This window comes from Struthio camelus, chromosome 6, assembly GCF_040807025.1.
Source record: "Struthio camelus isolate bStrCam1 chromosome 6, bStrCam1.hap1, whole genome shotgun sequence".
Classification (NCBI taxonomy): Eukaryota; Metazoa; Chordata; class Aves; order Struthioniformes; family Struthionidae; genus Struthio; species Struthio camelus.
The window spans coordinates 26,375,643-26,393,742 of NC_090947.1; the positions used below are offsets into that span (position 1 = coordinate 26,375,643).

Genomic DNA, 18,100 nt, shown 5'->3' on the forward strand with positions numbered 1-18,100 from the left:
TAAGCCTTATGACTGGTTGTAAGGCCAGGTCAAATAAGTCATTTTGATTTGAAAGGGTATGAGGCCCACTAATGTGTCTTAAGTAAATTCAGGGGACGTCTCAGGGCTTTTCAAATTTTACAGTAACTCATTCTCACATCAATGGATGAACTGACTGAAAATTATCACCTTCCAGACACAAGTTGAATTCAGTAAAAAAAGACACTGGACCCCAACATAAGCTAAATTCCTACTCAATATTGGGGAAAGAGAGAGTCAGGTGGGGCAAGAAGAAAAGGTAGCATGAAAGTTTAGCTAGATTTAAATATATATTATATATATATATATATATATTTGTTTCTGCTTTGATTTCCAGCTATCTTTCAATACAAGATTTGTGGATATATTCAACTGGTAACTTTATACATCGTATTCTATGGAAAGAGAAATTCTGAGCCTGAAAAATTACTGCATGCACAAGCCAGTAAAGTTCATCTTTTTATAAATGTTTTTATGTATTTATGAAGCATACATTATTGGGAGGTTTCTGCTGACTAAACGGAAGTCCAAAATCCTGATAAAAGTTATTTCACAGCACTTAGAAGCAAGTTCCATATTAATGTTACTGCACTGGATTATTATCACACAAATGCACTGAGTGATTTGTACTTTAAAAATTAATTTTGTTCAAACTTTGACTGTACTTGTGTGATGTCCAGAGACGCATATATTTTGGTTAGATTTTCCTGAGGATTTTCTTATAGTAATTTTGTCTGAGGTAGGAAGCTGTAATACCTTCGATCCCAAACTATGAAATTCATGTAGCTTAGAAAAAATTCATACACAGAAGATCACACAAAGAGTTTTAAATCTCTTAAGCAGTTTTCTAAGCAAGTCTAAAGAGAGCAACAGATCTTTGAGCATTTTGACAAGAAAACTCACCATCCTGAAATAGAGGAACAGATTTGTTTTAATATATACAACCCAGAAAAAAAAATGCTTAGATGAGCAAGAGTATAATTTCTTTTTTTTTCCCCAAAGTCTTTGACAGAGTCAAAAATGAAACAGACTTTCAAATGTTAAGGGAAAAAAATTGTGAGCAACAGTTTTCTTTCTTATATTTAAATACTTCAACCAGGAAACAGACTTTGCATGCTGAAAAAGAGAAGCTGGAAAGATTTGTTTTCTCTCTCACAGAGATGCATAAATGCACACTAACAATCAAAAGAGCCAGGGTTGGTATGCTTAACTGTTTTAAGTTCCCTAAATAAATTATTTTATTTCTTAATTCGGCCACCACTAAATCCTCCCTGACCTTCTCAAGGAGAAAGTAACACTGGATCTTCATTGGAGTGACATCCTCCCGAGTTTAAGGCACAAGAGCATTCTCTACTTCATGTATCCCTTTTTTTTTTAATCACTCTATACCCGCAACTACAGCAACAACACTAGGAATAGCTACTGTAATTTAAGAGCCCATTGTGTCTCACCCATACAACCAGCAACCTCTTCAATTTACCAGTGAGGTGACTCTATATCTGGATCTTTTAAAGATATCCTGTGCTCCCCACTGTGCGCAGACACTTCCAAGAACTTCAGACAGGGCTCAGCTAAGGGTCTGCTTTCTATAACAACCACTTCAGGAAATGTCCGACTCAATCTAAAGGGCAAAGTAAACTTCAGTACTTTCTGGCCACTGTGTACAAAGCAATAGCTGTGGAGAGTTTATTCTTTTTTGTACAGTTTTCTAGTGCACTTACACAAGAACCAGGCATTTTAAGAACTTAAGGTAGGTTACCCTAATTTAACTGTTGGCAAAGCACTCAGATACAGTAGGTTTGAAAGCACAACCCACTCATATATGCTATTATTAGAGCCAGGTGAGAAATGATTTTCCCAATTTGGGGACACTTTTGAAATTAAAAAAAGAAAACCTCTTTCCCCTACAAATTGGGACAAAAAGTCGAAATCTCCACAAAAGCTGCAAACTTCAGATCAGTGTAAATCATTAGAAACATTTTAGCTACTTTTGATCCAATTTGGTTTAACCTCAAACTTTTTTTTTTTCTATAATTCGTTAAAAGTTTGAGAAGAAGAGTCATTCTAGAATAACAAACATGACTTTCAATTTCGAAATGTCAAAACAAGAACATTCTAATGAAAAATTTAGCAAAATTGACCTTATTCTGATGCAGAAAATTTCAATTCCAATTAACTACCTTTTCAATAGAAAAGCTTTTCATCTACAATTTCCATCCAGCTCAACTTATTATTGTTATATTCTATTGAGGATAGAATGACAAAAAATACAATTTGGAGAGATCAAATTGTGAAAAAGGATTCAGAAAGAGCAGATGCAGTAGAAAGTGAACAAGAAAATGTGACTGTTGGCTTTTGGCTTCGGTGAAACCTGTGCCCTTATGATACTAATTGACATTAATGATTCCTAAGGATACATAAATATATTGGTGAGGAGCTTCTACATTTCCTGAAAGTGTCAGACTCGTAAAGCTCTCACTTCTCGTCCTCTGAAAATCATTCTTGTAAGCTTTATCAAGTTGAGCACACAGGTATCAGTTCAGTCAGTTCTCAAACTCTGGATTATTTGTTCTGGTTCTTATTAAAAAGGTCACCTGTTTATATCAATTAGATTATGGAACTATTTTATTCTACTGTTGTTTTTACTTTGTGCTCAACACACTTCAAGTATCTTCCGGTAATTCATTACACAACATGACTATCATCACTGATGTGCGGTTCCTCATCACCTGAACAGGTTCTGACTATGAAGCTCTATCTGGTGGAAAGATGTCTAAAATATACTGGGCTGATAGATAAAATGAGCTCTTCCACTCTACTACTCTGCTGCTTCAGCATTGCTTTCTGATTGCTGTTTTGCTTGGAATGTTCTGACCTTCTTCTCTCATAATAGATCCAAGCAAAACTCATTTTTCATGCTATACAGATCCTTTAACATCCTTGCTGCCAGAAATCAGTTAGAATAACGATATGGTCCCAGCACAGGGTAGATTCCATTTTGGAATTAGGCTCAGAAGAATTTTCAGCATTTTGGACTCAAGTTGTTTTGTAAATCCCTGGATGTAGACCGTTGAAACTGCATGAGCCCACCTGACTACTTTTAAATTTCAAAAAGAGGTAGAATATATCACAACGCCTAGAAGAAGACATGGTAAGAAATGTGACCTTTGAAATGTGTTTGTATGTGCATGAATGTGAGACAGAGTTTCAGTTCACAACATCAGGGGATGTCTTTTTAGTTCTGTACCACTGAGGGGAATATACAGGATGCTTTTCCATTAACTGACATTTTCTGTGCTAGATACCTTGACAAAATTGGGTTTAAAAAAAAAAGGTGTAAATAAAATAAATTCAATAAAAACAGCTTCTGAAAGCTAACAAAAATTCATCATGACTGTCTACATGCATTTCATGACGACTCGTTCAGCTGCACAGTGTCACATACTGAATACAAGGTCAAATTTACCTGTGACATGGGAAGAAAAACTTGGCTGAGGTCAATAGCTTACAATCATCTCTGCCCATGACAGAGCTACACTCCCAATTTAGGCAATTTCTTATTACAGAAAAGACTCAGCTACTGTAAAAATCAGGTTTTGTAGCTTCTCTAATCTTTATTTTCTGCTTCTTTCAAATTTTCCATATATAAGGTTTTAACGTATATTAAACAATAGTATATTTAAATGGCCAATGAAGTCCTGTTGCTAGGAACGACCTGGATGCCAAGATGGCCTATGGTATGAATTGTAAAATGTTGTCCCATCTGCTGGTGTGTTTTTTTCACTTCTATGATGAGCCTTGTTCACATTTTTCAAGATCTTAGAAACATCACTACAAGAGCAGAGGAAGCAGGATCCTCAAAATCAAGTTTTACTTGTTCTAGGATCTAATACGTGCTTTCTCCAGTATTAAATTGATTTTGCCCCAAGGGATATGGAATGATGTCAAGATTAGAGTTAGGACAAACAAGTTGCCATCAAGAGTGTAATTACCCCCAAAAATGCAAAGGTGACTGTTAAGAGCCAATTAAATTAAAACTGTTATTTGTTTCTCAGTACTATTTCTTGTCTTTCATGCTGAGGAAAGGAAGATAGAAAGATTTAGTATAACATCAGGGTGAGAAAGCTGGCTTAAAAGCCAATCATTTTCTGAACATTTTGCCATCAGAGATTTCTAAACTGACAAAAGGTTTCACAACAGCATATGATAAATAACAAAGTAGATAGGTATTTCCAGGATAAGTATTCGAAAAACCGATTGCTGTAAATATGCCTAAAAAAAGAGAAATGAATCTGATATGCCATAAAAAATATCACCATTTATGTACTTATATCTTAAAATATTTTCTAGGCAGTCACTTCAGTGTTTTGGAGAGTCTATATCCTTTTAAACAACAGAAGATTCTTGTTTTATATGCAGTAACTCTAATGCAGTTCTTTACTGTTATTCTGCCAACATCCTGATTTTTATATGCTGCAATAATCAATCATTCCCTGCTAGATAGAAATGTGCTATTTCTAACATTTTATTTTTAACAGCATGTTTCATAATAGATCACATTCAATTCCATTTGTGAGCTCCCAAAAGCCCAAAATAGCTGTAAAAGATGGATAGTTTCTGGGTAAGAAAAATACTTTGGCTGGGGATGTTTACAACTTGGAAATATTTAATTCTCTAATAAAATAAAGGCTAGCTGCTGTGAAACTTACAGTTAGGACTCAGACACACTTAGGCAGCCTATAAAATACTAGAATACAGGCACACACATTTTGATTTTTCTGATAAATCTTATTCAGATAGATCTTCTCCCTATGCTTATTCGAACCAGAAAGCTAGGAATCAAAGCACCTGAGTATCTCTTTTCAGCTCTCTTACTCTAGGTGAGAATGGAGCAGGGAGAACTACATGGACCTCAGGATGGGCTTTATGGAAATAAGGATGAGGGTAGTCATAAAAGCCAGAAGTACCCATCTAGAATGGAAACCTCTGTTTAGGAGACATATGGTTCTTAAATTGTCCTAAGTAGCTTAAATGGATACTGCAATAATCCTAAATTACACTAAATGTATTATGAGGATAAGAAAAGAGAATATAATGCTATCTGTGAATAATGAAATTTCAGCAACAGAACTAGCTATGTTCATATTTTATATGTGTTTAACAATACTACAGAAATGCCCTAATGCACCTAGAATATCTAGGAATCAAAGTCTCCCTAGTTTGTGTGATCATCCTATATTTCAGTATATTTCAGGATAAAGTATAGAGGTAAAGGAACAATTCACTTCAGTTTAGAGCCGGTCTCAAGTATTCATATTCAGGTCTGTGTATTCAAAAGATTCAAGTTCCCATGTAGGCACACAAATAAGGTTCAAGTTTTCAGAAAATCTCATTCTGTCTGGGAGTTGAACACTTTTGAATCCCAATCATTTAATCCGGTACTGAAAGTGAGCTGCACTGAGTTTTATTTATACATCATGACCTACTCATTATGGACTGAATCAGAAAAAAAAAGAGAAAGTAGGTGGAAACCAGTACCTGAAGTACTAAAAACTCCTGGGACTCTAAATGTCTAAAGTGTCCAAAGTAAGGTGTCCTTCCACTAGGACATACTGCAATTAAACAAAAGGTCGTTAATTATACAGAAATGCTGAAATTAATGTATTGACCTAAAATAGAAGTTAATGGAAATAATAAAAAAGGAATAACCCTCTCTCAGAATTACAGAATGCAACTGCACTGTGTTCAAACATTTTTAAAAAAAACTAAAATAGGCCTGTATGTGATAGAACCTGGTACAGTTTTGAGAATCCATACTACAGCTACCCTGAATGATAAAAGAAATTTACACTCTGTCTAGGATTAAATACAAAAATATTGTATTTTAAATATCCTGATAATGAATAATTAGATCCTGATTTTTGTACTTTCTCCAGTGCCTTCTGATGGATGCTTGATGGTGATGGGCTCTATTTTCCTTGGCTACTGCATAGATATCATTTTGGGACTTGTGTACAAAAGCCTTTGAAATATTGTGGAAAATCCTATCCCCAAAATTTGTACCACAGAGGCGCACTTTCAGTAGGTGTTCAGCATTTACTGTATAAAAATGCTTTATGCTTACCAACTTGATCTTTAGAAGTGATGAGGAAAGAGAGAAGAGAAAGAAATGGAAAAGCTAAAGTACACATTTCTGACTATTTCTTTCACACCTCACTACTTCACTGTTTCCTGCGTCTTATTTGTAGCTCTTTAAATTGCTTGACAACATGTATTTGGGCATATACTTTCCTAATTCCTAACACTTCTGCAATGCTTGTTTGCTTGGTAGAGTGATTACATATTTTACAAAAGCATTTTATCAGAGTGAAGCAAATTATTTTCCCCAAGATGCCTGCTGGACTTCTCAATTGCTAAGTGTCATGTTGTTAGCAATTATTTCTATGTGATCATAACATCTCTGAAGCATTTAGCAATCCACTGTCTTCATTTACCAGTGAAGCATTTTCCTGACTGTTTTAGATGGATACCTGTGTTTGATAAAGGTCTTGGATTGACTCTGGTGCCTCACAATCCTGCGCAGTAGAAGGATGAAACTTTCCGTGAAGTCCTTCCATATAAGAACAGCCACTGTTAGAGCTGCAGCGATCTACAGAAGTTGGCTGTCAAATATCACGAATGAAATGAAACCATTCCCATCATAATCTCTATCACTACATCATTCCAAAAACTGGAAAAAGGGCCATTTCGGTTTAGTTAGCTGTGGACAATCTAAAACCCATAGAATCCAAACAACATCAGGGATAGCACTAAATCTTTGGTACGCTGTTACAAAAAGTATTTTTCTTTATTATCCTGTTTAAAAAAGAAACGTCATCCATAATGAGAAAATGCAGAAGAAAATGCAGAAGAAAATCTGCAACAATGTTTTAATAACTAAAAGAAATAATGGTTTTCCTGGATGCGGAACTTAACTTTTTACTCTACAAGACATTTCCTAAAAGTGCCTCCAGGCTTTATACCTGAATTTTACTGACCTAAAATCCTCCTGGAAAAGTCAGATTTGAGCACTGTAATGAAACAGAAAAATTAGACTTTATATTTCCCTCTGACCAAAAAAAAAAAAACCAGTCTCCCTTTTTTAGACATATGAAATAACATAATCAATTGTATACATCAAACTAGGAGAGGCTGACAGAGGACAGAGTGGGTCTATCTATACCATAAAAGATTTTTGGGTACCATGAGCACTCAGAAGCTCAGTGTATTCTGAAAACCTAAATACATATTTCACTTGCAGGTAATAGCAATGAGTTTGAGTGCAGACTAATCCTATTTACCACGGTAATAAGCAACGTTTCTAGCTTTTCTAGCTAGAAACATTAGCTTTTCTAGCAAGAACCTAGAACATTTCATCTGTTCTTTTTTGCCTCTTTGACATCATAATTGTGGTAGATAGGTTAGATGGAAGCTTGCGTCATTTTACCAATGATGCCAGTGAAGTTGTACAGTTAGAACACAATCTATTTTGAAATCGCTACCCTTGTGCCTCACTACTTTCAAATGCACCACACCACTGCAGGTGAGTGCCACATGCCTACTTAAAAGTCAAGTAAACATACATTTGATTGACTGAGTATTGGGGTGCCGTGTATGGCACTTTTGAGGTTTCCGTTGCAGGAAGACAAACTGGCCTCTTTTAGGAGGCACCTGACTTGTAAGTCCTTATTCTAGCTTTCTGACGCTAGCGGCTATCCACATGGCCTCCTCGTACTGATTCCACAAAGTTTTTTCACGTTTCCATGAACCCAAAATGTCTAATTCTAGATTTCTCTTAGGCTTGTTTCAAACAATCTAATGAACTTTTATTTTGAATTTTTTGCTAACATCTTTTTCTCCTGCAACCATAATTAAGCTTCTTCTAGGTTTACAAAGTGACATAAAATATTAGCAAACTTTTATGTCATTTCAAAAATTTGCTCTATACTTATATAGGGCATAATATAAATACTATGTATAAATAATAAGCATATAATATAAATTTAACATATGAAATTTTATAGCTTATGTAAACATTCTTTATATTGCAGCACTGCTGGAGGGAGAACATCAAATATTGCCATTTGATCTGTTTTGCTTTTCAATTTACAACTTTGGCCATGGGGAGTTAATTTAATGGAGCTATTTTTGTACAGAATCCAGGACTCCACATAACTCCAGGATTGCAGATCTCTATTCCAGTGAGTTCTCTCTAGCTTCCTGGTGTTATCCTGTGTGATATGTGTTAACATATCAATAGCTTAAGATCTAAAAAAATCTTTGTACTGACTTCCCCGTTCAGGGCCATCTGTTGTCCTCAAATCACATATGCAGTTTACTTTTCCTTCCAGCTCTACATTGGTTTGCATAGCTAATTTGGGAACCAAATTCTGAAGCAAGTGATAGGGTATAGGTATCTAAGTATCTGATTTCTGTTGAAATAGTTACATCTGTATTTTGTCAGGGATGCAAACAGGATTTTCAGTCAGAATGAAAATCATGTTTTAATCCCCTTGGCCTGGGCCCCAGTCTAATTTCAAACAGAGCACAGTGTTGCAATACTACTAATTTTTACACTGAAAGATGTTATTAATACAGACCTAAAGAAAATATTCTTAAGGTCTTTAAAGATAAATTATGAAATCATGCATCAGAATTGTGCTTATACTCCCACAGCATTGCAATCCCCATACACACAACAGCAGTGCGCAGGTAAAAGCACAGTCATTATGTACAGTGCGACCTTTTCTCAGTTTAGAAAATATAGATTAGCAAGTAAGAAAAAGAGCAAGCACAGCAGTTTCCTCTTTTGTTGATTTACTGTCATTACCGTGTCAGGTTCTTTGTTTTTCAACACTGCCTTTTTTCAGCACAGTGAAATGCCAAATAGCTCAAACCATGAGAAATAGTCAGAAAGAGCGATATTACTTTTAGAGTCTTGAGTCAACTTGTGAGGTATTTTGTAGAAAAAAGTGAGAAAAAGGGACAACCTGTTCCCCTCTCCAAGGTAAACGACGTGACTTTAATTTTGATCTCAATTACATCACTGAGGGAAAGGGTAAGTTCTGCTGGCACCTTCCACGCTGTCAGCAATGTGTTACGTTCTCAGTGTTAAGAAGAAAAAATGCAAACACATTTTCCTCATGTTTTGATTGAAGTGTAAGGTCATCTTCATGATTTGATCAGTAATGAGAATCCAAACCTAAAGCACACCTTTATTGCTACCACAGTGTTCATGAAGTAAATGATAGAATATTCTTTTATGTAACAAGCAGTTAGGTACCTGCTGTGGATGCAGATCGCATAACACAAAAAACTTCTATCACATGTTATTAGTAATAAGTTAGGTTATTAGAAACTATTTCTACAGCTTCACTTTCACCATGACAAGCAAATATATGTCCACGAATACACTTGACTTGCAATCAATTCATTTCCATTCTTTTCCAGTTCGGTTCATCCACACTGTGAAAATAAAGTTGCTAGAATAAAAAGGTTGGATAGGGGACTTAGAATATAATTCTCTGTGAAATGAAGGGAGAAAACTGCATAAAATGCTTTCATTCATTTATTTAAGAAAAAAATCCCTCCTCATAATATAAGCAGCAAGAATAGTACCTTTTGAGGGAATGAAACATAGGAATTTTGGGAAAGAAATTCTTATTTTCTCTGGTATAATAACAAAAGTATAAGAATGTCTTTGGGAATTTAGATCAGTAAAGTTCTGAATAAAAGCACATTTTCACACCAAAGATTGGAATAGATCAACAGGATTTTGGAAGACTGATCACTATTTGGAATATCTGGCCCAAAGTGGACGTCTTTTGCAGAATTCTAATCACAACACCTCCTCTTGAGCTAGATTCAAAAATGAGAGAGAATAATCTACAACTAATTTTATAGAGTACGTCATACTGAAAGGATCCAAATGTTTCCTTCTTACCTTAAAACTACACAGTTTCTGTAGGCACAAGTGTTCCTCCTCCCCCTCAAATTTGCTAACTATTTACAAACATGGGCAGAAAAATAACATTTACTTTCCCTGAATTTAATGCTCTGTAAAAATGAGAATAATGATATTTATCTCAGAGACACCATTAAACTTAATTAATGACCTTGATATTCTCAGGTCCTTCATCACACTGCCTTTTCAGTTTCAAAATTCAGTTTATGTGAGTTTGAAAATTGAACTATTTGGTTTGCATTCTGTTTAACCTAATGAAGCTGAGGACAGAATTGCAATACAACAAAAAATAATAGTGACTAGGCAGACATTATGTCCCACCCAAGACACGTGAAAATGGTTCTAACCAAGATTTAAGAGTAAGAGCTATCTTCTTTCAGTTGATCTTTCTCTAGGAAAAGAAAAAAAAACAATCAGTCAATCAAATAAACAAATACAAAAACCTCAAACCCCAGCTTTTAATTTAAGAGTCCTGTAGGAGGAAAATGGCACTGGATTAAATGGCAGGAAAGACATGTCTTCTTTCTAAGGAAACTGTATATCGCAAGCAGTAAACTGCATACATTACCCCCCGCAATTCCCCCAATTCCTTCTCAGATTTCTTTTCACAGCCACCTTACTTTTTGCTGGTAGGCTGCCTTTAAAGTCAAGCGATATTGTTTATTGCGATGATTTTGCCTCTTTCATAAAGCAAATCACTTCCTGAATTCCTGCTCTGCCTGCACCTCACAACATAAGGCTTTCCAACAGGAAAACTGAGCTTCTGAGAAGTAGGAATTGCACATGGATTTATTATGTGACAGTGCAGAATATTCACAACTAAAGCCCTTTTTAACTCTAATAAAAGATTGAATTTGTTCATAACCTAGTTAAAATCAATATAATTAAATAAAAGCCTATCACCGATTCAGATGAACATAATGTACATACCCTTGTTTGGTATGCTTACATTGCCAGTTTTGCAGCTGAAGTAGGGACTGCAAAAATTTGACCACACAGATTAAAACCGTATCTAAATCTATATCCCTTTTAATGTCAATGAGTTCCATATCTTTCTTATTTCTTCAAGCTGAAGCTTCTCTATTATCTCTTGAGTATACATCAAGTAACCGAAAGCCTGTAATTCAGAATAAAATCTTATTTCAAATGAGTGTAATCTTGCTTAATATCAATTCTCTTCTTGGTTAAACACAGCTACTTCCTATACTGGATTTGCCATTGTGCAAGTATAGTCTTAATCAATACACCATGAAATCTTTTCTTAGCTGGAGAGGTCAACCTGCCAGGGAGAAAAAACAGCACTAATTAGTCCTGTGAACACTTTTCCTTTAAATGTTTTGTTTCCACTCAACCAAATCTGATCCAAAATTAAAGTTAACAAAGATAAATAACTGCTTGCATCACCAAAGCATTATTATTGGCTTAGAAATTATATCAGCAGAAAGAAGATAAGATAAGAACCTTTTGGATGTTGATCCTAGTAAGATTTCCTCCCCTTTAGATCAAGATGAAATTCAAGAAATGCTGCATGTGAAATGCCATAATTACTGCTCTAAGATTCTCCTTCACTTCTAATATTCAGGTTATTGCTATTGCCACACATCGTAAAATGTATTTTTTTTAACGTTGATCACTTGGAAATTAAAACACTAGAGTCTAAACTTTCAAAGCATTATGGAAAGTTCTCACATCTTAACATTTGTACTACGCAGCGCTCACTGATGGCACCTCAGACTGCCATTATTCCAAAGGTGTAAAGAAAGACTTTTTGACTTCTATATCCAGCAAGTTTCAAAGATGAGCCTGGATGCTGAACAAGCCTACTGTTTCAGGCTGTCCAAAATACAGCTCCATCAGGCAGCTTCAGCTAATCTTCATCTACAGTGAAAGAAGGGTAGATAATCTAGAAGTGTATTTCTTCTAACCTACCCAGCATTAAGAAGCATTCTCATATACTGCCACCACCCTTCTTGCTCACATTCCTTCCAGTGAAGCTAATACACAGCATGAGAACACATGTTCATATATTTAGTTTTAAAGTCCACCACTGTTATCTGAAGACTTTTTGCCCAGTTTACGGAAATCAAGCTGTGTTACTGCCTGTAACAGCTGGCTACTCCTTCATGATTTCTCACAACAGATTATGTTCATGCTGCCCTTTTCCAAGCAGCTCCATCCACCCAGTTTTCTCAGGTAGCCTCTTTTTCTCTCCAGCAGCAAAAGGACAGTAAAACATCAATCTCAAGATATTGCAGATACCCTGATTAATGTATTCCATGCGCTCTGGTATACTCAGTGAATAACAAGGAGCAAACAGGTACTTTCCTCAATAACAAAATTCAGTAAATGTTGGTTTTGGTGCTAGATCCCAAGAAGGACTGAGACAAACCAGCAGAGGAACTGCTTTTGTTGGAGGTGGTGTTTTTTTTCTATTCTAATAATAATGCCATTAGCTTCACTAAGGCGAAATTAGTTCTTGAATAGCCCATAGATCTCCAGAGAATAAATATGCAAGTATTTCAGTATTTCACAGCTATACTCTGCCCTGAGCTCTATTGTAGACAGCTCTATTCAATTACAAAGGATGCAAATCAAGAGTATGATATGTCCTGAAGTGATGACAATTTGATGATTATCGTGTTTGATTTGTAACTCTACCCTTTTCATTGAGCTTATATTTCCTTTATAAGGACTATTTTAATGTGGGTATAAAAACCTTTGTGTCATTTCACCGAAGGCAGAAAATAGCATGTAAGCCTAAAAGCAGTATTTTTCTTTTTTCTTTTCTTAGAGAGAGAATATTAAAAAAAAAAAAAAAGACATGTCTCTATAGCCTGTCCTCCATTTCCTATTAAGTGCTTGTATTCCGAGACACTGGGACTAAAGTTTAGTAGTTTAGTAGATCAAGAAATACATGGTATGATATGACTCTTTTCAGCCTGAAAAGATTCTTCATGAAGGTAGATTATTTTTCACATGAATGTTTGCAAGAAAAATATTGTAAATTCCGCTACAATGGAAACATTTATATCAATTTTCCCAAAATTTGTTGCTTGGAGAAAGGAGAGAAACAGCCTTCCCTTTTCCTCCAAACCTGAATGTTTTATTTTCAGCTTAGAAGGTAAATATTTCAATGCTTCAGTTAGAAAGGACATTTTATTTCAAATTTTGCATTAATTAACTTTAATACTTGAAATACCAAGAGAATGTTTTGTTTCAGGTTGAACAAAAAAATTTGTTTCAACAATATTGAGATTCATCCTTTCTTTCTCATTATTACTTTTAAAAATTGCTAGTAAGTGGATGGCCCCTATGTCCCCAGATTGCTATAAAAGATTCAGCCAAATATTGTTATCATTTCCAGCTGAATCCCATTCTTACACTGAAACCATCCCGAGGGAGTTCTTAGGGAAGCTGCTATGAGATACTCCAGAGGAGCTCAATTAAATAGAAATATGCTATTCTGAACATTAAGTATCTCTGGAGAAGAGAGAGGTGGACCTAGACCTCCTTTGCAAACCTCTTTTCTGTCATGAACTTTCTTAAAAACTCAAGGAATGTCTCTCTGGACTTCAGATGCATTTGGCTGCCCATCTTAGGTTAGGGGACTCCATTACTTGAACGGAAAAATTAGAGGAAACCAAACACATCAGAGGTGAAGAGGCCAAAAAAAATCACTTAATTACAGCAGAAGATTTATCACTAAAGTTTGTGGAATTTTATCTTCCACCTATTTATCTTCCACCAATATTTATCTTCCACCTATTTCTTCTACTAAAATCATGACATCTGAGGCTAACTGAAACCTTTTTGGTATGTTAAAAAATAAAAAATAAAGACCCTCAAAGTCTTAAAAAAAATGCTCTAAAAAGTGAACTGTTTTTATTTGCCCTTTGAAAGCAGATTTTTTTTTCACTTTGAAACATATCTGTGGCCAATCATTTTAAACATTTCCAAAAGTTCACCTTTCTGTTGTGAAAAATAACTTGCCCAAGTTGATTTTGGTTTTTAGCATTTTTATTTCTCAGGAAAACAACAAAAAAAAAACCCTTTTGCTTTCCAGTAGATGCAGCATAACTTATCCCCACCTTTTGTTCAGCCGCAGAATCAAAAAATGGATATAAACCTACCTAAAAATCAGGGATATCATTGTGCCTTGTTAGTGAAATGTAACTGCCTCTGATCAATGATGCTTATGTTCAGTTTAACTTCTGTCTTCTACCTGTAAAGTGAAGAGCCTCATTTTTCTCATTATGCCTGGAAAACATTTACTGAGTGTTACAGTTAATGAGGTTTTTAATTGAAATGAAGTACTTGAAGGATATGTCTCATATATGAGACAATGATTCCTATTTGAATATTTTATAGAAACGTGAATAGTTTATAGAAAAAGTTATGCCTCAGATAGGACAATATATTGACAATTCACATCAAAATAAAATGCAATTTAAACTAATTCAGAAGCTATAGCTGATTTCTTGGCATGCCCAAGTCAATGCTGCAACATTGTGCAATGGACTGACTTCAAAGGGTTTTAAAAACAAAACAAAACAGAAAAAACCCAAACTTGTAAGACGAAGTAGCTATAAAATTCAGTCTTGTCAGGACTAACTGATGCACAAAATTCATTTCTTTCACTGAATTCTTAGTTAAATTTTGGAAAATTGACCTATAGTCGTTTTGTACTGAAATAATAATAATCTCATTGCAGTAAAAATACAAAAGCTAGGTGTTAAACAGGAAAATATCCATCTATTAAATTTCATTGGGAAATCTGAATGAGACGTACACAACAAAGAAGGCCTAACAACTAAACTGTTAGGCTGTGTACAAACAAAACTTCTCTGGACTTGCCGTTACTTTCTTTCCAGAATCCTTATAAGTACTTCTTTGGTTTGGAATATCCTTCTGAGTTCACTGCTTTTCTTTGAGTGATGCTTAGTCATGTTACATGCAACAGATGTGATATTTTTAGATTTAAACAAACATGAAAGATAAACCAATCAGACGGCACAATTCAAGCAAGTTTGCTGAACTTCAATATAAATATACCGATCATATTTACCGCAGCAAAATTTCATATAGATTTGAAGTTTAAAAATTCCACCTCTCCTTTTGGTAAGTAGCTTTCATAGGCAGGCAGTTTGTGCTTTTTAATGGAATTCCCCATTCAAGCAGTGATTTACCAGAAGAATTACATAAAATAGTAGAATTCTCTGAGCACATGTAGGAAGTGTTGAAGGAAGAACCCCTTCCTTTGCATATTTACAAACTCAAGGCCAAGAACTCACCAGTTAGGTACATGTTTTCTAAAGGAAGTAGCAGTTTCTGATTCTTCCCTTTTTCAATGTTCTATTTTAGAAACTTAAAAGGCTAGTTGAATCCCACAGAGCTATCAGCACCTACTTTGTGAAAATCCTTCACTGAGATGCTCAAAATTTGATGTGCTTATAAGAATTAGTTCCTGCATAAATTTTAAGCCATAAATTATAGAACGTGCTTTAATAAAGATCTAGAGTCTTGGATGTGAATGCTGATCTTTTCTTCTCAAATCATTGTCCTCATTAAGCGTGTAAACACAAATCACCATCTAGGGAAGACTGAAATACATCAAGAAGAATAAAGAATCAAGAATTCTAATCATAAAGAATCAAGAATTCTAAATCTCAAATGACATAGGAAAATAATGGGAATGACTGGACATATTTTTCACATCCACTTGACTTCAGAGCCAGGGATTTCAGTTTCTGGGTTTTTTCTTCCTATATATGTTTGCATAATTACAGGAAAAATTCTAATTGTTTCATAGGTTTACTGCAGCGCACTAAAGTGCTTGTGTTTTTTTGCTCCTTCATTTTCTTGAGCATTCATTTGACATTATTTTCTTGTAACCATAATCTATTTTGATTTTCTTCAACAAAGATATCTATTCTGATGCTGGGTTATGATCTGCTTAGTTCAGTGGATCCTCTGCCACATATATATGAAGATGTTCTTTTGATTTGCTGCTTCAAATATTTTTTGTTCTGGTCTTTTAATTGGTCTTTTAACAGTCTTCAAGACTTTGCAAGTAGTGCTAATAATTTGCCTCTTAACAGTGGAAAAGCAGTATCTGATTTTTGCGTTTTCCTGAAGAGCAGAGGAATCACTCCTGTTAGTCAGAACTGCCTTTCATTTATCAGAAACTGAAGCTGTGATTTTATGCTCAGAGAGATGAGGATAAAGAATTATAGGAGAATAAAATGAGAGTTAAATTCCAGCTTAATGAATCATTTAGAAACAATACATCTTTCCCAAATAATCAGCAATCTTCACTGTCAAAACATAACTTTGCAAGGCTTTTCTTCTGACACACACTTTAAAATGAGACAAAAAACATCATTTTCTGGTTCTTTCGAAAACTCTTGATTTTAAGGAAGAAATAAGTCACAGCCTTTTCTCATCCATAAGTGCTTGGAGAATTAAACCCAAAAAAACCCTGAGTATGTGGTCTGGTTATAATGATCACCGAACTTTGCTAAGTGGCCACTCTCCTGCTTCACACTTGATATGTATGGAATTTGATATAAGGGGGCACACTTAATCTGCAGTCATCTTCAGTATGAATTGAAGCCATGTGCCCTACAAACAGCGTGCCCTTTTGATCTGTATTACCTTAGCATAGCTGTTGGGACAAGAAATTCTAGAATTCAGCTCTTCTGCATAAGAAACTCAGTTAAACTGCAGATAACAAAGGCTGCATTTTAGCAAAAACCTGGTGAATTAAGTTCCACAGGCTGAAGGAAGTAAATGAAAGAGTGTGAAAAGAAAACAAATTAGTTCAATTTTAGGTAATTTTCCTTGAGTAGCTACTCTTAGTCTGTTTTCCTTCATATTAGAGCTTGGTGTATGCTGGTATCTTTCTCCTTCTTCAGCGGCTAGAGAGCACTGTTTTCCTCACTGTTTTTCAGTAAAACCATAGAAAAGAACCGATGCAGCCTTCTTCCAAGACAGATTCTTTAATGAAAGAAGCCAAATAAGCCCAGTACAGGAGAACAGATTTGACAGATGGCATCAAAGCTCTGCTAAGTGGCACTAACAAACTAACAGGGAACATATAAGATGATGGAATGGGAGAATCTGTGGGATAATTCAGCATCCAGTCCATTCAGCCAGAATAATTTCATTGACTTCAGTGGTGACTATGACTGGTCATGAAATGTCTGATGCATGTAATGTTCCATCCTACCGAAGAGAGGTGAGATAAACTTCATATGGTTTTGAGGTCCATTCAGTTATAATGCTTCACTGCATTCAATTGGGATGCATTCAATGCATCCCAAAATAATGGTGTTGCAACTGGCACTCAGGAAATTGAACAATGGACGTATAATGAGTCTGTAAAGTAACAAATGCTAAAAGAGATGCTGTTGCTAAAAATAAGGCTTTACCCACTTGGCAAATAGCGATCTGAGCTTTGGGGCTGAAAAACATAAAAACACAGATCTCTGCCACATTAATTAACCATAACTAGAGGAGGAGCTGTAGCAATTCATTATACTGTGCATACATCAGAAAACTTCAAAATCTTCCCAGTTTGTGTCACATTAAAATTGAGAACCATCTGCAGACTATGTTATAATTCCTCAAAGATACACAGGCACTAGTCTAGACAGTTAAAGAGAGAATGATTTGGTTAATGTTACAAGGAAGCACAATCCTCAAATACAAGTCCTGCCCATTTTGCTTCCAGCTGAAAAGACTAGCTCTGCGTGGCTAGTGTAACTCTGCAAATGTAGCTTCCCAGAGAACCTCTCTATTCATCCCCACAAACATTTTATTAGTAAACAGCACAGGGAATTTCAACAGGTTCTGTAGTTGCAGAATGTCATTCCAAACGCCAGGATTCTTTCAGCCCTGTCCTGTTGCCATATTCTCTCTCTCTTAAAAATTTTTCTGCAGTTCAGAGCATTCTAAGGCTCTAGGTGCAGCACACGATGTCTTCTGGGTGCAAGAGCAACTGCTAGAATTTTTCCTTAGTAGACCTCAGCAGATCATCTAGTCATTTTAACAACTGTTTTCTCTGTTTATCTTACCTAC

The 18,100-nt window shown here is 35.3% G+C and overlaps 1 protein-coding gene across 5 annotated transcripts in view; it reads left to right on the forward strand.

The window, feature by feature from the left end:
• KCNH7 (potassium voltage-gated channel subfamily H member 7) overlaps positions 1 to 18,100 on the forward strand; it is a 241,397-nt gene that overhangs the window by 67,489 nt on the left and 155,808 nt on the right. The window lies entirely within an intron of this gene.